Genomic DNA, 24,867 nt, shown 5'->3' on the forward strand with positions numbered 1-24,867 from the left:
TCTGAAGTGTGAGGTGAACACCACAGCTAAGAGTTCCTGTCTGGTGGTGCAGTAGTTCTTCTTGGTAGCCGACAGATATCTGCTGCCATATGCCAGGACTCTCTCCTCCCCCTCCTGTATTTGAGAGAGAGCAGCACCAATACCACAGTCACTGGCATCACCATCAAGGAGCAACTCACCGCTATCCAGAGGGTAGCCGAGGACAGGCACTGATGTTAGGCGTCGTCTGAGTTCTTCAAAAGCCTCCTGGCATTGAGTTGTCCAGTAAAACGTGCATACTTTTTGGTGAGCTCGTGGAGTGGCTTGGCAATGGTGGCAAAATTTTCCACATAACTGCGATAATATGAAACCAGCCCCATAAACTGCCGCACCTCCCCCACGTTTTGAGGCATGGGCCACTCCTGTATCTGCTGAATCTTCTGGGGGTCTGTGGCAACAAATTCAGCCGAAACTTTGTGGCCTAGAAAAATTACTTGATCCCAAAACAGGCAGCATTTGGAGGGTTTGAGCTTGAGCTTAGCTGCACGCAGCCTGGTGAACACATGCTCCAGTCATTCCAACATCTGACCAGTGTTTTGTCCTAGAACTATAATGTCATCGAGATAGACCAAACAGGTCTCCCATTGCAACCCTGTCAGGACACGGTCCATGAGCCTTTGGAAAGTGGCTGGAGCATTACACAGTCCAAAAGGCATCACGTTCCATTCAAAAAGCCCTTTACGTGTGCAGAATGCAGCGGTTCTTCTTGCCTGAGGTGTCATTTCCACTTGCCAGTATCCAGATGTTAGGTTGAGTGTGATGAAGAACTTCACAGTGGAGAGGGTGTCCAGAGACTCTTGAATCAGAGGCAGTGGGTACGCATTCTTAATTGTTTGTTCTTACTTGAGATGGATTGCTGTCGATGTTTCTCGGATGGCTCCCACTGGGACAGGTCGCAGCCCTCATGCACCATTGGTAACCTGGCCCCCTGAGATGTCAAGTTGTGTGTGGTGGGCTGCATCAATTGTGTGACCGCACGGGCAGCCATCCTTGTCGCTTCATATCTTTGGGCTATTCCATTATCCAATGCAAGGGTGCACGGTCGCTCCTAACAGTTTTTGGATCAGATCAGGGTCTGCTAGAGCATTAAAGAAAATCTCCACACTGATGTGATCTTGCTCCCTCTCTGTACAGTTGGCATAAACAACAGAGACCTTTTCATAGATGCCATCTCTTAGTACATGTAGAGCTTCTCCAGTTTTCTTGACTCTTTGCTTCAGTTTGATGCCAATAGCTGCAGCATGTTCCGAACAAGGTCCGTAAGCAGCTTCGACCTCCTCAACAATCTGCCGATAGCTCCAATCAGCTGATCTGGGATTCTTATGGACAATGGCTCCAGCCGGACCAGTGAGGCAGAACCTTAACTGGACAGCTTCCGTCTTTTCAGTCCAGTGATTAGCCTTAGCACAGCATTCAAACTGGTAAAAGAAGCCTTTCCATGAACCTGTTCCATCAAAATGGCCTGGCCGCAGTATTGGAATCTTCTCATTACATGTTTGACACTCACTGCTGCCTATGTCATTCAATCCATGCACAAGATTAAAGGAACCGGAGTGCTGATCACAGACTGTATTTTGCAGCTGGGGTGAAATACAAAATCTGTGGTTGTTCTCTACTCTGCCAAATGGTGCTACAACATGATGTATGGAGCCTCCGCGCATGTGAGGGAAATCCAGTCGTGCAGGTGGACAAATTTGTAGTGTGTGGCCAAACCCCTCTGACTGATGAATAAGTGGTACCGTGTTGGTCAGAGATGAAGCTACACAGCGTTCCCAGTTCGGTGCAGTAAGCGGGGAAAGAGGAAATCTGTCAACAGCACGTACACCTCGGCTATCAGCCTTATTATCCATATAACATGTCGTCACATGAGGCGTGGATGCTACGTTTCCAGCGCCACCATGACTTGGATAGAAATGGGCTAAAGTCTCACCGCAGTTTGTTAAAGGGGTTGTAATGTTCTGATGGCGGCGGGGTAAGCGGCCATGGTAGAGCGTAATCAGCAGCTTCGCTCGCGGCTGGAATTAATTCCATACTCGTCACCCGCTGATCATCACCACGCTACTCCATTTCATCACACAAACCCGCATTGTCCTGTCGGGTCTCTTCTATATCCATCAGGAAGGGGTTTAAGCTTACTCTTTGGCTCCTTCCCTCCAAGTGCGTTGATACTTCGGCAGCAGCATTGGCGCCAGTCACAGCCATCTTGGGAACTCCCACAAAGTTCTTTCAGCTTGCTTCATCCATTTCTTGCCATTCCCCACCCCGTTTCTTTTGCTTTCTTTTTTTTCTAGCAGAGTGATCCCGGAGCGAGCCCCCAGTGTTACCTAAGTAAGTCCAGAACAGGCTGGTGTCTACTTTGGCTTGTTTGCTGGTAACAAGCTCATAGGTCCTGCTCTGCTGGCAGCAAAACAAGGAAGAGGCAGATGAAAGCTTGTAGAACTTTCTTCCTCTTGGCAAGGTGAGCAACAACAACTACTCCACAGCTCGAGTCTCTCAAGCTAACACACTCCACTCTTCTCTTCCTGCTCCTATCCATTGCTCTCCACCGCCCCCCCTAGGGAAAGGCAGGGCCTGTAACACAGAGATATTCAGTGGCGTACACTGGACTGTTTGATATCAGACAGAATGGATTTGGAGAGGAACACCGCATACCCATCATAACCTAAAGAACCAGACATCAGTCTCTTCATCCCTCAATCATTTCCTGAGACCGAAAAATAATATAAATGGCAATTTAAAGAACAAATCATACAAATAGATTAATAGATTAATAAATAAATTAATAAATATTGTGAAGTGAAACCGTTTATTAGGATTGTGTAGGAAAAATCATTGATATTTCTTATAAATATAGTGTTTTGTGGTCAATATTATTTCACCATTGTATTAATGTGGGTGACCAGATTGGATAAGACTTCCTATCAAGCTATAAGAATGAAAGAAAACATGCAGCCCATAGGCGGTTCTAGACACAGGCTAACAGAAGTGGCTCTTTGGCTCACTTATATATTAAATGATGAAATATTGCCCTGTCTTTTGTTTCATTCTTTTTTAATTGCACTGTAGGCAGCAATTTATTCACATATATGTACTTTTATTATATTGATACTTTAATTAAAGATGAGTTGTACAAGTTTATGTCATAGTGGGGGGTGGTGTGGGGAGTCGCCGAAGCAGTGGCGCCGGATTCATTTTTGAGGTGGGGGAGCTATGGGTGTTTCGTCACCTCTGTTACGCACTTTGAATGTCAGGCGCGCACACTTGTTCAATTGATATGATGGCACGTGTCAATAAATTCAGTGGGTTTGTCCCAAAGTAAACAGTAAACATCCCTTAACTGGAGGACAATGTTTTTGGGTCTACCATGCGCTGCAGTCATAGTGATCTGGTGGAAAATAAGTTGTCGGTGGGGAACATGCAGAAGGCAGCTTTACACAGAGCATTTAGATGGCGGAATGGACTTTATTTCATTTTCCGAAAAGGAGTCTGGAAAAATGTAAAAGGGGATAAATACCTGCAACCGACCTAAGAACAGCTGAATACAGAGATCGACGGTATTAAAACACTGTGTTTGTATGAAGGTTTTGTCATCATTACATCATTGGTATGAATGCACCAGCACCCGGTGAAACAGTTGTCCAACCGGGTGACCCGTCAGCTCTTCAGTTCACCAAACCACACACACACACAAAAAGCTCATAAACCAGCAAACCGCCAGAACTGTGCACACAGTAAAAAGCTCTGGCAGGATCCAAACGACCGCTCTTAGAACTACGGGAGGATTCAAACTCCACTCATTCATTTTTAGCTTACAGAAAAAGAGCCAAGTTGCCAAATTTACAAAAGTAAACTGATCAATAACATTTAGGCTTTGGCGTATTCACCCCCACAGACTCACACAGACTCGCTACCTACAAGATGTTTTGACACAATATAACTTTTTTATTACTCCTAAATGTTGTTAATAGTAACAACATTTTTATTAGATAATAAAAAATAAAAAAAAATTCTTTTCTGTTTTAATTAAATCAATCAATGAATCAATCAAATTTTATTTGTATAGCACATTTCAGCCGCAAGGCATTTCAAAGTGCTTTACATCATTACAAACACAGAAACACAAAGCAATATAGAATCAATAATCAAAACACAGCATTAAGTCAGGTTCCATCAATAAATTTGTAATTGATTACATTTCAAATACAATCCTAAACAGGTGGGTTTTTAGTTGAGATTTAAAAGAAGTCAGTGTTTCAGCTGTTTTACAGTTTTCTGGAAGTTTGTTCCAAATTGATATTTATGGCTACTGATGGCTGATTGGCTTTTGGAAGAGCAAAGAAGAAAAAAAGAATAATGCTATTATTTTTCAACCTGAGCAAAAATGATCTGCTCTACGCAAAGTGTGGGGGAGCATTTGGTCCGGACCCGTAAACGGACATGGCCTGATGTTCTTTTTATTTTTTGTCACCCCAATGCCATTAGAAAGAAAACATTGTCACAGTGCTATATATGGTGACAAATACAGAAATCTCATTTAATTTTTAGGCAGAATTGATCAAAGTTCAAGCCTTTTTTCAGATGTGAGGCCGGTTCACGATCCCAACCCGACCCAAAGCTGCCGCATGTGTGTAAACCTTTGGGTGACTGTTATGATCTGGAGCCTTAAATTTGGTCCAGATCTCAGTGCTGTAGGTTTAGTCTGTACCTCTGTCTGTATATAAACACAGACTCATGTCAGTCACGGATTGCCCGAGTGATTTGCCCGCCTGTGTAAATGTCTGGTGGGACCAGCCGACGGGCAGGCCAGGGTTGTAAAGTGTGGGGCCAATGGCCCTCTGGTCCCCATTGTTCCGGCGCCTATGCGCCGATAACATGTTTGCATACACCTCAGAAAGTATGTAGATGAGCCCCTGATTTCACATATGAACATAGAAATGCTGGGAAATGAGCTGAGCTCACAACAAACACATTTGAAATAAAAACTTTTTAGACTGAACAGTTCGTACAGTTACAGCAGTTAGAAACATCTCACCTCTCTGATGGTGGAGATCCAGGAGATTTAAAGTCAATGTGTTTATCATTTGACCTGTTGCTCTTCATGGACACACAGCTGGACTCTGGTTCTGGTTTGAGTCTCTGATGGATCCTGATAGAAAAACTCATGTTAAGAATCTTCTGTGGAGTAGATTATTTTTTAATCTACTCCACAAACAGATCATCAACCAGATGTTTTAAATTATTCCCATCAGAACCGGTCCAATCCTCCAACATGTTCCTGATCATTGATCCTCCTGAATAATGTCCAGCCTTGTTTAAAGAGCAGAAAGATCTGATTCTGAAACAAACATGTTGATTTGAAATGACTGAGAGGAGAATCTGATGGAGCTTCATTCAGAACCAGATGGTCAATTATAAACCATCTGGTTCTGGATGAGATCCACATGAGATAATCCACCATGTTGGATAATGTTTGAAGCTCAGAGTTGAACCTGAAATCATGAAATTAATTTAAAACTTTTTTTCTTTCAGTATTAATCTGTCAGATTTAAAGAACAATCCAAATATCAACCTAGAAAAGAAATTCACTTCTGCCTTCATGTTTGTGTGTTAATATTAATCTTAAACTAAATAAATGAGTCTGTTTCATCTGGAAGAAAATAGTTTGATGGAGAAAAGGATAAAACACATTTAAATATTTGTGCTTCAAGTCTCATGTCAGTATAATACTTAATATATCTATGTCCTTATTTGTTTATTCTTTACATATATTTTAGAGGTTATAGCAGAAATGTATGTTAATTCTGGTTAAATATTTTGTTTCCTGTAATTCACTAGCAGTATTATTTTACTTATGGTCTCAATATCTGGCCAGTAGGGGGAGTATCACTATAAGAATGATGATTAAATTGATCTCAGTAAAACATCAGATCAGATATTGATATTTCTGTTTACTAGATGGACCCGGATATGCACTGGGTAAAGAATGTGGATCTAAACAGACCTGTTTTATTCACTGATGTTCTTCTATCAGTGAGAATGCATTATTAAGATCCTGTTGATGATTTTTGGTCTTTACTTCTGCAAACTTTAACTATTTTTTTCAATGTATCTATCAAAATGTTCGGCTCCTTCTGCAGAACTGTGCTATATCTTTTGCTAAATTTTACTACTGTACTTTTTGAAATATTTTAGCTTTTATGCAAAGTTTAGCCCCATAAAATCTTCAAAAGTCCACAAAATTCAAGAAAAATTTTCGTTTTCTGTCTTCAAATGATTTGGATTTTGATATTTTTTAAGATTTTTCAATGATTGCGATTTAAGCTTTATGCTGATTTTTGAATGTTTTCAGGTTTACAATGCAATCCTATGATGGAATTATTTAACTGTTGTCAGATACACACACACATACACAGATATACATACAAAGCCCTGTCACAATAAACAATAAATCAATTAATCGAATGATAAATGAAAATGATCAACCTCATTTTAATTCATCACCTTTATCGTTTCTTCCTGCCTTTTCCTCTTTCTATTGATGACTCTGGATGAAAAAAGGCTCAACTCCTGTGCTTTTCACTGACTCCCTTCCTCATTTCCTTAGTGTAAGGGAGGAGTGAACTACTGCATCAGGTAGTCGGATATGTCCATCTACTCTATCTAAATCTAATAACTGAACTTCCTGAGGGTTCTCAGGAGGAACAGCATCAAGGAGAAGCTGCTGGTGTCCTTCTACAAGTGCTCCATAGAGAGCATACTGACCTACTGTATCTGCATATGGTATAACAGCAGCACTACGGCTCAAAGGAAAGCTCCCCAAAGGGTTGTGAATACAGCCCAAAAAATCATTGGCTGCCCTCTCCCCTCACTGGAGGACCTGCACAGCGACCGCTGTCTAAGAAAAGCACAACACATCACAAAGGACACTTCTCACCCCGGACCTTCTCTGTTCACACTGCTGCCTTCAGGCAGAAGATACAGAGCAACCAGAACCAGAACCAACCGTCTCAGAGACAGTTTCTACCCGATAGCAATAACAAAACTAAATGCAATCAAAAACAACCATTAATCATCATAATGATGTATGTGAGAATGTGGCTATTCTTACTTTTTTTTTTTGCCAGTTGTTTGTTGATTCTTGCGTTGTGAATTGTGAGACAGTTATTGTTTGTTTTTGGGCATATGCACCGACTGATGGCACCCTTTGAATTTCGTTGTCCTTGTGACAATGACAATAAAGATTTATCTTATCTATCTTATCTTATAATTATCAAGGACAATATAGTATACATACTTCATAATCTGTGCTCTTGGTTGAATGTAGTTTTTATTTCCACTTTGGTTTTATGTTGTGTTTAATTTTTATTCAAGAGCATTTTTTTTTGTTAACGCAGACTGAGAGTCCATTTTATTTTTGGTTGTTTTGTTCATTTTGTTTACCAGTTCCAGTATTAAGTGTTGTTTTGAAAATAAAGTAATAAAGTAATATTAATTATTTTTGGCAGGATGCCTCATTATGTCATTATCATTACATAGCAGATTAAAATGGTCTTCAAATAATATTATCATTTCTCGCAATATTTTTAAGACAATTAATCACATACATACACACACACACACACCCCTACATACATACCTACTTACATACATACACCCCCCCCCCCCCCACCACACACACACACAACGGTGTAACTTTATCATGCAAGTTGGTGGGGACAAGGAGGAGTGGGAGGCGCTAATGCACCCACAGTTACTGGAAAATCTTTTCCTTTTCTGTGCCAAGAATAAAGCCAAAACGTCCATGTGAATGCCATACAATCTGTATCAATAAATTAGGACATAATTCCTGATGTGGCTTGTCAGATTAATAATACCTTTCAAAAATAACTTTTTAGCAGACATTAAACATACTACAAAAAACTTGTAATTTCTCCTGGTGATAGAATTACTAACAAAGGAACTTTTCAGCTAGCTTTTCAAGCTAAACGCTTGCATACAGTCAGGGCCAGCCCAATGCATAAGCAAACTAAGCAGCTGCTTAGGGCCCCAACACCACTAAGGGGTCTCCTCAGTGGAACTGATATATTTTATATATATTTTTAGTAATAATTTCTGTCATCATAACATCAAAAACACACAATTTCACTTTGAAGTGATTTGTTTTTTACAGTAATATATATTTGATAATGTATGTAGAAATCATTATTTATTGATAAAAAGAAAACAAATATATTGCTCTTGGGGCCCAATGGTGGCCACAGTAAGTACCACATGCTTCGCCGGTAACATGAGCTGCCGTGCAGTGAGCATCCAAACGTCCAAAGCTTTGGTCAGAAGTTAAGTTAGCAAAACAATGTCTCAAAAATGACTTATCCTTCAGGGAGAGAGAAAAGAAACAGGAAGAATAGAAAAAATCCAAGATAAAAGTTTGTCTTAATGTACCTTGGTAATGTAAATTTAATGTAAAAGATTTGTAAAGCTGCTAATAGAAAATTAGCTTGAACGGTCCAGTTCAACAGCCAAACATTTATGCTAGGCTCTTTGTGTTTGTGTGAAAGTGAGTTAAACTTTAAATGAGTTGTTTCTCATGGTTGGCTCAGTTTCCTAGTGAAGTTAAAAGAATAGTGAGAAGCTTATGTGTGTGTGCATGTATGTATGTGGATATTGGACAATTGGACATTTTTTAATCTTTTTTTGCACTTTAACTTGACTGCCAGGTCAAATTGACCCAAACACTATTTATGTAAAAAGTAGACGCAGCCGGGGTTGCAAATGTGTAAAATGAATACATTTTCAGTTAATATTACCTATTATGCACCTATTAAGACAAATAGAAACAATTTCATGCAAGAAAATACTTCCAACTATTAAAAAAACAAACAAAACTTTAAAACGGGTCAATTTGACCTGCAACATAACAGGAGGGTTAAGTTGATGCCAAACAGAAGAAAATGCAATTAAGTGTTTGTGGCTAAATGGTTATAGAAATATAATAGTTTATGCAAATTTGTCCTGATTGTAAAGTGAATTTATTCAGCTTATTTTTTTTCCCTGTTATTCATCAGCAGTAATTGCTTATGTATGGTGTCAATAACTGGCCAGTAGGGGGCAGTGTCACTACCTGAATGATGATTAAATGGATCTCAGGGAAACATCAGATCAAATATTGAGATTACTCTAAACTACATGGACCTGGGGAAGCTCTGGGTAAAGATTGTAGATCTAAATGGACCTGATTATCACAAAGAAATTATTTCACTAATTTTTGCAGTACCAATTATACATTTGGACTTCACTGTCTCCATGGTACCATGTTATCTTGGAGACATCAATGTCATTGATGTAATACATATAAAAATAAAATAACCTGAAATTCTGTGTAATATCATGATAATGTTATTGTCACATGGCCACAATGACAGATAAATATTGAACAGTTACAGCAGTTAGAAACAGCTCACCTCTCTGATGGTGGAGATCCAGGAGATTTAAAGTCAATGCGTTTATCACTTGACCTGTCACTCTTCAAGGACACACAACTGGGTTCTGGTTCTGGTTCTGGTTTGAGTCTCTGATGGATCCTGACAGAAACATGATGATTAAAACTTAATCTGTTCAGTCTGGATGAAGCAGCAAAGAGGAGCAGCAGCAGCTTCATCATCACGTCTGTTCTGGCCTGATATAGTGAACGCTGTGTGAAAAGGGCTGTGGACAGTTAGAGATGGTGACCTCACCTCTGACCTTTGCTCTGGCTCTCATCTTCCCCACACAGAGTGGTTTTAGAGGGAGGGACTCCCTCCTCTCTGTCCTCACACTGATCCATGCTGCTGAATTCACATCAGCTCACACACACTTTCTACCTTCACCTGCAGAGGAAACACATCATTCATCTGCACATCAACTCTGATCATCCTTTACATCATTAGAGCTGGAAAAAGATCAGCTGCTCCTCCTCTGATTGGCTCTTCTTCTCTGCTTCATATCAGTGTCAGGTGAATGCAGTCAGACAGCAGAGAGGCAGAGGAAGCTGCCATCAGCTGCTGCACTTCTACTATCAGTCCACTAGATGGAGACATGGAGCAACATTTACATTCACTGATTCAACCTGAACAGGAAGTATTTTAGTTAGTTAATTATAAACTCTATAAGTGTATTATATGTTTCATCATAAATTAACTACTTAATAATCCGGCTGAATCTAAGACTAAATATTAAAAATAATTTTTCATTTTAAATGTAAGCAACATGAAATTGTTGTTTCTAACTTTAATGGTGGAGACCAGAGTTTGACACCATGAAATAAAATGATGAAGCAGTTTGTCCAGAGAAGAAAAGAAACATCAGCTGTTTGTCGTATTTGATTTTAGTTCATCAATAATTTATTAATCTTGTAAATTAACCTTCAAACAGCAGAGAGATGAAACTTTGAGCTGAAATCAGAAGTTAACGTCAGAGAGCAAAAACAAAAGTTGGAAGTTTGTTCCACCACAGAAATGCACAGTACCGGCCACAAAGTCAAGAAATTCTGCTTGTAAATTTATATTATTATCTTTAATTCTTACCTGTGAAAGGTAAAGGAGGTGGGTCCACTTTGTACTATAAAACGGTTGAAACTAGTCCATGCAGCACTTTCTCTCCACTGCCACTTTCAAGATGGCGGTGACGTAAGTAGGACTCAGCGTATTTACGTATTAATGCCTATTGTCCAATCAGCGATTTCTCAGGTCTCACACTGGGACAAACCTCTTCCATTTTGTTAATGTTGTAGCGTTTTTGTAATTTGTAATTGTGCTATGTTAATGTTGTTTCAGGGCTCTGAGTTAAAACTGATAAAGTGTCAAAATGATCCGATTGCTATCCGCTGTTCTGAACTGCTTTGAATTTGTGTTGTGTCATCATTAATGACCAGCAGCCTGATGTTTCTATTGTCTCTTGGTTTGTTTTGCTTCATGTCCGATTGATGAATTTCAGAATGACAATGTCTGTGTTGGTGAAACTTGTAAGCTCCGCTGTTGCAGGCATGTCTGTTTTAAAGTTATATTATCATGAGCTTTATTATTTGTGTATAAAGGACCCGGTCATTAGCCCCGCCCCCCGGCCCAACTCTGACTTGTTCCACTTGTGGACAGCTCACCTGGTTTGTAGTTTTTTCTTTCAGAGCAGAAGAACCAGGAAGCAGAAGATCTGCAGTGAAATCAGACTACAAGTGGCTTATGTGATCTGAAAAAAACTAATATTCTGACTGAATCAAACACTTTTTAAAATTTATTTTGAAAGGAAGCAGCAGGAAACTATTGTATATGAATTTAATGGTGGAGAGCTCTCTTACAAAAGTCTGATTCAGATCCAGGATGAGACATAAACCCAAGCTTGACACATTAGTTCGTTCTAGTTTTATCCGTTTCACAAAATCCAAACCAAACTAAGGAGTTGTGACTATGTTGAGCCAGGCCTAAATAAATCAGATGAATATGTGTTAATAAATGTCTTAAAGAAACCATGAGTTCGGTCACAGACTCACTGATGCTACGCTAGATAAATGACATTCGCCAAACCGCACATCGAACAAATAACATCTTTTGATGGAAGATTATAAGGAATTGAAGAACATCATACTCAAGGCAATAAAACAACTGCTAAAATAGTAAACAACAGTCGATTGATTGAATGCATAATTTGCTCAGAATTTAAATTTTCATACAATTTCTAACTAAAAACCATCATAATCATGCCAACCATTTGCTCAAATAAACAACTTTAAATTTATAAATCAGTAGTGGAAGTCAATATTATAATGTGCGGACCTGATAGTGTTTATTTTTTTCTCTTTTTCTCAGTGAAGCAGATGCTTTTATTCTCCTATTACTTTCCTCATCTGCTCTGCGTTCTGCTCTGTGTATTGTACTATCACTTTTGGATCATCTCTCTGCATGTCTTCCTAACTGTAAACTATGGATCTGGGTTTGATGAGGAGAATGAGCAAAGGAGAGCCTTCCTGCCCCACCAGGACATTTACATCTGGATACATGATGAATTCCTGGGGAAGAGGAAGACCCTGCATCTGTCCATATTGTTGGTTGAGGATTTTTAAGATGTATATATACACTGCTCAACAAATAAAGGGAACACTTAAACAACACAATTAACTCAGAATAAATCAAACTTCTGTGAAATCAAACTGTCCACTTAGGAAGCAACACTGATTGACAATCAATTTCACCTGCTGTTGTGCAAATGAATAGACAACAGGTGGGAAATTATTGGCAATTAGCAAGACACCACTCAATAAAGGAGTGGTTCTGCAGTTGGGACCACAGACCACTTCTCAGTACCTATGCTGTCTGGCTGATGTTTTGGTCAGTTTTGAATGTGGTGGGTGCTTTCACACTCGTGGTAGCATGAGACGGACTCCACAACCCACACAAGTGGCTCAGGTAGTGAGCTCATCCAGGATGGCACATCAATGCGAGCTGTGGCAAGAAGGTTTTGCTGTGTCTGTCAGCGTAGTTGTCCAGAGGCTGGAGGCGCTACCAGGAGACAGGCCAGTACACCAGGAGACGTGAAGGAGGCCGTAGGAGGGCAACAACCCAGCAGCAGGACCGCTACCTCTGCCTTTGTGCAAGAAGGAACAGGAGGAGCTGCAAATTACGTCCAGCAGGCCCACAAATGTGCATGTGTCCTGCACAAACGGTTAGAAACCGACTCCATGAGGATGGTATGAGGGCCCGACGTCCACAGATGGGGGTTGTGCTCACAGCCCAACACCGTGCAGGACGCTTGGCATTTGCCAGAGAACACCAGGATTGGCAAATTCGCCACTGGTGCCTTGTGCTCTTCACAGATGAAAGCAGGTTCACACTGAGCACATGTGACAGACGTGACAGAGTCTGGAGATGCCGTGGAGAGCGGTCTGCTGCCTGCAACATCCTTCAGCATGACCGGTTTGGCAGTGGGTCAGTAATGGTGTGGGGTGGCATTTCTTTGGAGGGCCGCACAGCCCTCCATGTGCTCACCCAGAGGTAGGCCTGACTGCCATTAGGTACCGAGATGAGATCCTCAGACCCCTTGTGAGACCATATGCTGGTGCGGTTGGCCCTGGGTTCCTCCTAATGCAGGACAATGCTAGACCTCATGTGGCTGGAGTGTGTCAGCAGTTTCCTGCAAGATGAAGGCATTGAAGCTATGGACTGGCCAGCCCGTTCCCCAGACCTGAATCCGATTGAGCACATCTGGGACATCATGTCTCGTTCCATCCACCAACGTCACGTTGCACCACAGACTGTCCAGGAGTTGGCGGAATGCTTTAGTCCAGGTCTGGGAGGAGATCCCTCAGGAGACCATCCGCCACCTCATCAGGAGCATGCCGAGGCGTTGTAGGGAGGTCATACAGTCACGTGGAGGCCACACACAATACTGAGCCTCATTTTGACTTGTTTTAAGGACATTACATCAAAGTTGGATCAGCATGTAGTGTTATTTCACTTTAATTTTGTGTGTGGCTCCAAATCCAGGCCTCCATTGGTTAATAAATTTGATTTCCATTGATGATTTTTGTGTGATTTTGTTGTCAGCAAATTCAACTTTGTACAGAACAAAGTATTCAATGAGAATATTTCTTTCATTCAGATCTAGGATGTGTTATTTGAGTGTTCCCTTTATTTTTGTTGAGCAGTGTATATATAACTCAACTTTTGATAACAGGATTTCTGCTTTTTGGACTTGGCGGTTATCTGGTATATCATGATTTTAGAAACTTTGGCAGCTGTTCTGCCCATTGAGATGCTGCCTGTCTCATACAAGGAAATGCCTTGCTGTAAACACTCAGACTCAGATATTGTGTGAGCAGAACCACAACAGAAGAGATTCTTGCTGAGAGAAACAGTTCAGTTGCAGTTCCTGAAACTTAACGGCAGAAGGAACAACATTGGAGAAGTTGCACTCTGATCATAAGTTTGGCTGATCATGAGTTTGGCTGTCTTGATTTGCCATTGAGGTTTATCAGTGAGAACAATTGTTGTCATGTGAATCTGGCTCCCCACTGAGATGCTGGCGTCGCCGGCTCTCCTCCCTCATTCTCCCACAGATCAGTAAACCCAGGCTGTTGCAATGCACCAGGTAGCTGAGTTGCTCACTGGGGCAACTTCATTTTCTCCGTCATTTCTCCTTCTCCCAAACCACATGTCCTGTTTTTATATTAACAACATGTTGTTTTTCATACGCAGAGGTTTTTTGCAGCTTCACACTGTGTCCTTAGACAAGGTTAGAACAGCAGTCTTCAGAAACAAACAGTAACATAAATCTTTATAACCTTGAAAATAGTGTTTCTACCATCATAATGTTAAAAATAATAATAGTACATGACTGAATGCCAGAATGAATTTGCATCATTTTATTTCAGGGAGGGAAAAAAGATCAAGACATGCAGACAAGAAGGTGTAATTACTGACAAACACATTGGATTCTGATGGGTTTGGGCCACCAGGCTGAACTAAGAGCAGCAGGTTACTGGCAGAGGATTAATTACCATGTAACATATGTGCTGTTGGTTTTGTGAAACCAAATCAAGGTTTAATTAAGTCAGGATACCTGATAATTCATGGTTTAATCTTCTATCCTTTTTTTGGGAAACATCACTCAAAGTTTGAATCCAGCAAATAGAAACATAAAATAGTTTGATCAGAGAAAAACCAAAGAAACATCAGCTGTTCATGTTGTTTGGTTGCAGTTCATCAATATTCTAATAATCCTGAAGAATAAAAGGAAGAGATGAAACTTTGACCAGAAATCAGAAGTGGATGTTTTCTAAAAACATCAGAGAGCAAAAACAAACAAGAAAGTTCCTGAGGTCAAAGTTCAAGAAGGAAAATAAAGAAAACTTACAGTTTGTTCAAATGATCCAAAGAGTTGATGAAGAAAATATGAACAACAAAATGAATCTAAACTGAAAGTAAATGTGAGGGATGTGGTGGGACTGATGACATCACAACTCACATGATTTTTAGTTTCTTCTTTCAGAGCAGCAGAAAGTCTGCAGTGAAATTAGAGGCAGGTTGATAAAACCTTCATGAGGAAGGAGAGAAGTTCTGATGAAAATGTTTCATGATGGAATCATGAGGAGAAAAGAGTCCAGAGAAAAGAACAGCTGATTCCTGCTGCAGTAACTGGTCTGACTAGAAATACAAACAGGAAATAATCAGAAAGATCTAAATAAATAATCAGTAGTTCCTGATATCACCACAATACTGCAGCTGAAATCACACATTATTATAATATAGATTATTACTAAAGCTCCTATATACTGTCTCCAATATATATTTTTATATAATTATTATCTTTCTTACTTCTGAATCATGAGGCTTTTCACATTCCTGGGTAAAAGTTACTCAAGAAATCAAAATGTACAAATAATATGAATTCTGATTGACTAGAAGTTACCTGTGGAAAACCACAAGGGTCAGAACTGGGTCCTAAACTTTTCTTACTTTACATAAATGATTTATGCAATGAATCTAATATTGCTGATACATTATTTTGATCTGGTCAGTTTGGAGCAGCAACAGTTTAATGGAAGGAGAATTACAAATATTAATGATGAGACAAAACTAGATTAACACTAAATTATGGAAACATTTGTAATATTTAGTAACAAGAAAGTAAAAAAATGAAAGTGCATACTTTAAAATGTTATGATTTAGTTTTCCTGGGGGTCCACATTGAGCAGGGCCTCACATGGAACATGAACACCTTGGAGCTGATAAAAAAGGCCCAGCAAAGACTGAACTTCCTGAGGGTTCTCAGGAGGAACAGCATCAAGGAGAAGCTGCTGGTGTCCTTCTACAAGTGCTCCATAGAGAGCATACTGACCTACTGTATCTGCGTCTGGTATAACAGCAGCACTACGGCTCAAAGGAAAGCTCTCCAAAGGGTTGTGAATACAGCCCAAAAAATCATTGGCTGCCCTCTCCCTCACTGGAGGACCTGCACAGCGACCGCTGTCTAAGAAAGCACAACACATCACAAAGGACACTTCTCACCCCGGACATTCTCTGTTCACACTGCTGCCTTCAGGCAGAAGATACAGAGCAACCAGAACCAGAACCAACCGTCTCAGAGACAGTTTCTACCCGATTAGTTTTTTGGGGGGGTTTCTTACCAGTTATTTGTTATTTCTTACATTGTGTGTGAATTGTGAGACAGTTATTTTTTGTTTTTAAGCATATGCACTGACTGATGGCACCTTTTAAATTTTGTTGTCCTTGTGACAATGACAATAAAGATTTATCTTATCTTATCTTAAGTGAATTTAAAGGTGCACTATGAGAGTTTAATAAAGAAAATATATACTTTTTACATATTTGTTAAAACTGTCATTATGTTGTGACAGTATGGTATGAAAAGATAATCTGTGAAAAATCATTTTCCCCTGTCTTTTCCCAATCACATTTTATCTGTTTCATAGCAAACTGTCACAACATGGTGACAGCTTTAACAAATATGGAGAAAACATATTTTTGATTAAAGTTATATATTGCACCTTGAATAAAATGCAACTACACAGCATTTTTTTGAGAAGTCTGGAATGTATACGGGCTGCACAGTGGTGCAGTTGGTAGCACTGTTGCCTTGCAGCAAGAAGGTCCTGGGTTCGATTCCCGGCCGGGGTCTTTCTGCATGTAGTTTGCATGTTCTCCCTGTGCATGCGTGGGTTCTCTCCGGGTACTCCGGCTTCCTCCCACAGTCCAAAAACATGACTGTCAGGTTAATTGGTCTCTCTAAATTCTCCCTAGGTGTGTGTGTGTGTGTGTGAATGGTTGTTTGTCCTGTATGTCTCTGTGTTGCCCTGCGACAGACTGGCGACCTGTCCAGGGTGTACCCCCGCCTCTCGCCCGGAACGTAGCTGGAGAGGCACCGGCAACCCTCCCGACCCCATTAGGGACAAGGGTGAACAGAAAATGGATGGATGGATGGAATGTATATTTTGCATGTTGTCTGTGACTGTTGTTCATGGGGAGAGACATTTCAATAATCTAAAATTAATAGAAAAAATTTAAGCAACCTACTTGCAGATTGTTGCATGTAAAATTCATGAGCAGTAAATATTGTGCTAGTATCAGTTTTGGACCAAAGAAAGCAAGGCAGTTACAAGCCTTTAATATTGTGACGCTTTTTATGGGTCAATAGACTCAAAAAATGGTAACAGCAGCTGCATGGGGGGCCCCAATCTAATTTTTTGTCATGGGGCCCAAGATTCCTGGTGACGCCCCTGCAGACAGATCCAAATGACTGATGAACTTGTGTAGATTTCTCTGCAGATGCAACAAGGAGGGAATTTGTGAGGGCTGTATGTTCAGATCCCAGCAGCTGAAGTTCTGGTATTTTAGTGAAGTCGTTTGATTTAATTTATTGTAAGTTATTGATGCCACAGTCAGTGGTTTTTCTCACTGAGGAGAAAAAGTTAGAAGTTCATCTGCTATATGTGTGATGAGATCTGGATTCATGGTTCCCAAACCAGATGCTCAGATCTTCTCATCTGGAACATCTGGGAGAGCTTCTGACTAAAACTACAAACATCAGGTTCAATGAGGATCTGATGAATCTGAGAAGGTGAACGATGATGTATTACATTTTTTATAAGTTGAATTTTATTTAAGGTGTTTAAAAACAAAGTTTTTAATTTTGTTTGACTTTTTTCTGACAATTATGACAGTTTTTCCTTAAAAATTGAGGCCAGTTTTATTTATAATTGTCTTATATTTTTCTTCACCATTTCATCAAACTGTGTTAAAAATAAATAAACTCCAGTCACTTGAGGAAACTGTATTAGTGATTAATATTTCTGCTCCAGAAATTAGATATTCCATTTTTAGGTTCAATACATTTACTTTATAATTGGTCACCAAATGATTTATAGAATAAATGTCGGCCAGTAAACGGGTCAAAATCCTTTAAAAAAATAAAAATAGTATTACATCCAGTAACAGTTCATTACTAAAAACACAAATTAAACACCAATTTAATTCACATAAAAATTAATCAACTTTGTAACAAACATTCAAACAGATCCTCCTAAAATCAGAAAGTTCAGTAGATTGATTTTATTTTCTGAACTTTTTAAAGTTTTATTTTAAAAACCTAATAAAAACAGAAATGTTCAATCTCCCAAATGTAAGAACAATAATGACAATAGAATAATTCAGTTGAATTGAATTATTTTAAGCAGAACCAAGTATGATAATAATGTAATCATTCACAAGTTCCCCAAATGTGAGCTTCTTTCAAAACGGAAAAGATTTCAATGAACTTCTAAACCATCATATACTCCTGGGTAGAGACGCTCCCATCAGGGTTTTTCCTGCCGGTTCTGATCACCATGAGGTCCGATCACTGCCGATCACAGATACCGATCAAATGGATTGGCTGTTAATGTTTGGCTTTAGGTAGAAATGCTACTATGTGATCTGGCAAAATGGAGCCATAAAATCACCTCATTTAGACAAAAACATGTCCAATACTTGCAGGCTCACGGCTAATTGTTCTGGTTCTGATGGCTTGTTTCTGACCCAGTAGAGTAATTCAGCAGAACACAGGGGAGGAGGCAGAGGAACTCCATTTGTTCTCTCAGATTATCTCATGTTAGGACATAGAGAAAGTTACATTAAAACTTTTTTAAAGTTTCCTCCTCAGTACCGCGTAGCGATGGTCCAACCAAGAATTATTGTGATGATTAATCAGGTTAAAAATTGGCTCATTCTGAAGATTTTTAACCATTTAATAAACCTTTTTTATACAGTTTTATACATTAAAAGATACAAAAATAGATAATTAAATCACTTATTAGAATATATTTATAAAGTTTTTTCCATCTATTTTTAAACTTTCTAACTTCTTTTCTGCAGTTCCAGGGTGAGTCTTTCTTCATGACTCTTTAAGGAATGAGAAGCTCAGCTCAATGTTTTTATCCAACCTTGTTATTAATCAGTGAAATAAGTTGGAGGAGAGACGTTTGGTTCCTGTTGCAGCTCAGTGTTAATCTGGTTAATCTGAGAGATGAGCTCCAGTCTAACACTGCAGTGAGGATTAAAACCGGCCCAGACAAGGTGAGGGACGGAGGAGAGGTCACCATCAGGAAGTTTGAACCTCTGCAACAAACTGCATTTTAATCACAGACCAGCTGCTGATTTTACTGGGTTTTGCTTTTTCCAATTAAATCCTTTATTTTCCGGTTTGGGTTGAATCAGGTGTGGCCCACGTTGGCGCTGTGGCGGGTCATATCCATGTTGGTTTATTCACTAAAAAAACAGGTTTACTTTCTGTTATCAGATTTAAATGTAAAAATATAGCAGAGATGCAGCGATCAGACCTTTTCTGTCCAACACTGATCTCCAGTTTTCATTCTGCTCTGATCTTCCAGTTCCTGGGATTTTTCCTCCAAAGAGAAAAATGTTCTGCAGGTTCTGAGTTTCAGGTAGAAGTTCTGAATGAAACAGAAAATATGAAGATTTTCTCACTTAGGGCTGTCAAAGCATTGACCTCTGACCTTCATGGGATGGGAATGTTTTGACTTTAAATCAGGACTTTCTGAAAGGCAAAGTTGATTGAAAAAATCTTTTAATGTAAAGATTTAAATTTGACCAGGAAAAGAACAGAATGAGCAGCAAATGAACCAAATGCAGAAAACAATGTTTTTTACTTCTCTAAAACACATGAAGAAAAACTGCAGCAAAATTTACAAATGAAGATTTAATATTCAAATCTGACATGTTTAGAAAATAGGAGCCGATAGAAACAGAAAATGTTCAGTGATTGAGAAAAACTGATCAACATTTCAATGAAATCTGATGAATGAAAGGAAAAAATAAGAGAAACAACATCTTGATATTCAGTGTGAAGCTTTGACTGGAAACAAACAGAAAAACATGAGGATCCTGGAATATTCCTGGAATAATCCTGGAATAATCCCAGCTTCCATCTTTTTAGGACTGGAAGAATAAAAAGTTTCCAAGGATTCAATCAAAATTGTTTCATCAAGAAACAGATTGTAGAGACTGAACTATCTGTTCAACAGTGAGAGAGTTTCTCTGACAGGAGGAAAATCTTTAGACTCTTTAGACTCAAATCAGCACAGAAACACTGAGGAACCGGACCTGAGCCACGAGAACCCAAAACCAGGAACCAGAGGTTCAGTGAATGTGGTGTTGAAGGAGTGGAGGAGGATCAGTGAGTCAGAGGAAACTCTGTAGAAGGACAGAATGCCAGCAGGACAGTCCACATACACTGCTACTCTGTTTAGAAACAGAGGAGGAAGAGAGACGAGTTTCTATGTCATTGTGCCAGACAGAGTAACCAACATCAGAGCAGCTCAGACTCCAGGAATGATCATTCCATCCAAACCAACAGTCTCTACTGTTTCCTTTCCTCCGATTCTTCTGTAACTCACTGATATATAAACTTCTCCTCTCCACTCAACCTCCCAGTAACAGCGACCAGTCAAACCAGTTCTACACAGCAGGCTGATGATAACAATCAAATCTGTCTGGATGATCAGGATATGACTGAAGCTCCTTCACATATGTCACCTTCCTGATGTCTTCAGACAGTTTGAGTTTCTGTTCACTGTGTTTGTGTCGATGGTGAGTTGACAGGAATCTGATGGAGAGAACAAACACAATCCAGCTGCAGTTATTGATCATTTATTGACACTTTGATGATGACTCCTGAATGAGTGATGTGACAGTTTGAAGATGGTTGAATGTGAGCTGCTTTGTTTGTCATGAATCAGATGAAAAACACACTTACACTTCCTCACACCTGGTGTCAAGAATGGGACTCCAGCAGGCTCCACCCTGAAAGGAGGAGGGGGGTCAGACCATCAGTCTCTTTCAGCAGCAAACATGGACATTACATGTCTCTCAGACACACATGGTCCTCCACTGAGACAGGAACAGTCCAACATTTGGATTGCAAACTGCAGTGGATGTAGGAAGGACAGTTTGGTGCTGCTTGCAGCACAACTCATTTCTCCAAACACAGGAAAAGCTCCAACAGAGAGGAGAAAGGAAATCCCTCAGTAACAACCTGAAGAAACTCACTGAAGCCTAAAAGGACATCAGGAAACTAGGAAACATTTCTGGAAGCTCAACCTGATTTAATAATCAGCATTAAAATACAATCAATCTAAACTCTGACACAACACCTGGATACCTGTTCCATCCACACTCCCACACACAGATGAAGGAATGAAACACTAACCAGCCCTGCTGCGTGAAAACCTGCTGTGGCCTCACTGTAATATCCAGAAATACAAACATTAAAAAGGAGAAGCTGCATCACATTCAACAAAGAGTTCAACAAGAATCAGAGATTTGATCTCTGAGCTCAGACTCACAAACCAGGGAGAGGCTTCCATCATCACACACCTCTGACAAACACCCTCCAACCTTTCAGCACTTCCTCTACCAACCAACACCACCAGGTGGCGCTGCTGCACACATTACAATGAGACCAAGAAGAAGAAGCAGCATCCTGAATCCAGCAGCTGCAGTAATGGCTTGTGAAAGTGTCCAAGGAGCATCTGGAACCAGAACCAGCAGATCCAACAGTCCAGAGAGTCTTTGTTTGCATCTTTCCTCTCAGATTTCCAAGCTGCTCTGAGAGGGAAATGACATCATCGTTCTACTGATGATGTCACGCTCTGATGTCACTGATCAGGAGCTGCTGGACTTGTACATTTCCAGCATGGAGGGACAGAGAAGATCTCAGCTCTGATGAGGAGCTGGCCTGCCTTCAAACTGATTCAGGGTCAAAGAAATATTTCCAGATGAAGTCGACTAAAATGTTGGATTGTCCTGCTGTTGCAATCAGAGGCCAAGAAGAGCTTATAAGAAGAAGAATATAATTATTGACCTGAACTGGTTCCTAAAGGTCCTGGATGGTAAAAACATCCATTGTTTTTATGTCTCATTAGTTTCCAGAAAGAGTTGGAAATGTTTCAGAAAGCTTTTATCCAGCAGCTCAGTAAAGATCTCTCCTCTTTCCAACCTGATTTAGTCCATGAAGCAGAAAATCTCTGCTGCTGCAGCAACAGGAGGAAACTTCTCCAGCTCTCAACTTCTACACTCTGACTGCTTGGAAACAGATCAGGGAGGAACAAGCCTTTTCTCCAGGCTGCCTCCTCCTGACTCTAGCGCCACCTACTGGCTGCTCACCAGAGGTTGGAGAAAGAACTCAAACAATGTACTGAGTAAAAGTACAAATAAACAGACAAAAATGTTCTCTAGTAAAAGAACCACATTAACATTTTACTTGATTAAGTATTTAAAATATTTAAATTATTAAAAGTAAAAGTACTTGCTGAATGTTTACCTAATGGTTAATACAATATCATTAGTGTACCGATCACATTAATTGTACTACATCAGTAATGAGCCATTAAAGCTGCAGATAAATCATGTTTTATTGTGTTTACTCTCTGTGACAGTTTAATTTAGATTTGTGATTCTATGCATCAGAATATCAGGATGACCTGCGTCTCTCTAACAGTCCTTAACTACAATCATTTTCAGTAAATTAGAATATTTATAAAATGTATTTCAGTAACTCGGCTCACAAGTTAAACACATCATACAGAGTAATTCCCCACAAACTGTTTTAAAGCTTTTATTTATAAATTATCATGATTTGTTGCTTACTGTCATGATCTGTGTTCATTTTGAGTCTCTGTCCTGTCCTCCCTTTGATGATTTCCCAGGTGTGTCTCATTCCCCGATTACCTTCTGTGTATTTAGTGTCACTTGTGTCCTGTTGGGGGTCCTCGTCTCACCTGGCTTCCTGTTCCCTATAGTCTGTGTGCCCAGTCTCTCGTCTCATCCTTCATGTACCGGTTGCTACCGGCGTCCAGCCCAGGCTCCGCCCGGCCGTGCTGCCCGGCTTTTGGATTTGGTGGACTGAGTAATTTTTGGACATTTTTCATTAAAAACATTTATTTCGTCACATCCTGGTCTCCACCGCCTGCTGCCTTCACTACCTCACACCCGTTTCCTGACACTTACAGTTAATGAAAACATGACATTTCTGATCAGATTACAGACCAATAAAAACCTAATGTAGAAAATTTGGGTCTGATGAAAAATATGTTTAATATCTGCTTAAATTGTTTTAAAATCCTACCAACGAGCCTCATGGGAACCAATATTCTAATTTATTGAATATGACTGTAAATGTAATATGAAGATGGAGATTATTCACATTAATTCAGTAACCAGGATGTGGAGGAGTTTAAACGTTACTGGGACATTCATGGCAGGAGACGCTGCGCTCCATGCGCCCCCGACACGCAGTAATCAATGTTACTGCCAGTTCAGCTGCTTACAAACTATTTAATTGTTTTATTTATTGCAGTCGATTTAAACTAGAAGCTGGTAAGATTACAATAAAACTTCTCTAACCTAAATCAGTTTAACACCAAAACTCAGACAAGCGTTTAGCAGCTTACTTTCCTCGATATGTTTTTCAGATTTGATGGTGAATTTTTGAAAGCTAGCAGTTCATGATATCAGGGAGGCAAGGCAAGCACCAGAATCATTGATTACTTTCAAACTAAAGAACAAATCAAAAAGAGCAAAGCGACTTGGATGTAACTTGTAACGGCAACGCTTATATAGAAATGTAGTGAAGTAGAAAGTACAGATACTGTAAAATGTTAGTGGAGTAAAAGTTCCCCACCATTAAATCTACTTACGTACAGAAACATGAAAAATGTCCTTAAGTTCAGTAACAAAGTTCTTGTCCCAACAACCAGGATCAGGTGAAGGACCTCTGCAGTCCCATGATGCTTCCTCTCCCTCTTCTAAACCATCTGATGGGCTGATATCATCCCTCTACTTTATCAATAAAATGTTATTTTCCATAGGCAGAGGAACCGGGGACGTATCACCTCCCCCCAATACTGGTGGACAGTCACATTCGTCTCACCTAATAATTTCACCGAAGTTGCGAAGAATTTTGAAATCTTCCACTCGCGTGCTTTTATTTTGAAGGCCCCCCTTTAGGCTCAGAGGGCTTAAAGGCACAGGAGTCAGAAACTCCATGTGAAAGAGGTAAACAGCCTGTCAGGAATGTTGCCATGAACATTGTTTGTTTATATATCTTGCTGTCACTTTACTTTCACATGTATAACGAAATATTTTTGGTTAACCGTTTTAATTCTGGAATACTCACAGTTCAAATGTGTTACTACTAACTTTGTCTAAAAGTTAGTTACTCTAGTCACAATGTTTTACTTCATCACAATGAGGCTGAAACAGCAGCAAAATTAGCCTTTAGCAACGGCTACACAACACCTGATCATACTGACCACTTAACATGTTAATTATATTATATTATATTATATTATATTATATTATATTATATTATTATATTATGTTATATTATATTATATGATGTTATATTATATTATATTATATTATTATATTATGTTATATTATATTATATTATGTTATATTATATTATATTATATTATATTATATTATGTTATATTATATTATATTATATCATATTATATTATGTTATATTATATTATATTATGTTATATTATATTATATTATATCATATTATATTATATTATATCATATTATATTATATTATATTATAGTATGTTATATTATATTATATTATATCATATTATATTATATTATATTATATTATATTATATTATATTATATTATATTATATTATATTATATATTCAGGAGGATGGCGGTGCTAGAATGATGTTGAAGAAAAGCGAAGAAGCTCTGGTGAGTCTTCATTTAGTTTATTGGAATATGTATTA

General features: G+C 39.3%; 1 long non-coding RNA gene across 1 annotated transcript; it reads right to left on the minus strand.

Moving 5' to 3' along the window:
- Nucleotides 1–1,594: 1,594 nt before the first annotated feature.
- On the minus strand, nucleotides 1,595–21,415 carry LOC114160893 (uncharacterized). Its single transcript, XR_003598887.1, has 3 exons — nucleotides 20,836–21,415; nucleotides 20,561–20,685; nucleotides 1,595–1,606 (listed from the first exon to the last, which is right to left on the minus strand). It is a non-coding gene; the product is annotated as an uncharacterized LOC114160893 (long non-coding RNA).
- Nucleotides 21,416–24,867: the final 3,452 nt, after the last annotated feature.

Source organism: Xiphophorus couchianus, chromosome 17 (genome assembly GCF_001444195.1).
Source record: "Xiphophorus couchianus chromosome 17, X_couchianus-1.0, whole genome shotgun sequence".
Classification (NCBI taxonomy): Eukaryota; Metazoa; Chordata; class Actinopteri; order Cyprinodontiformes; family Poeciliidae; genus Xiphophorus; species Xiphophorus couchianus.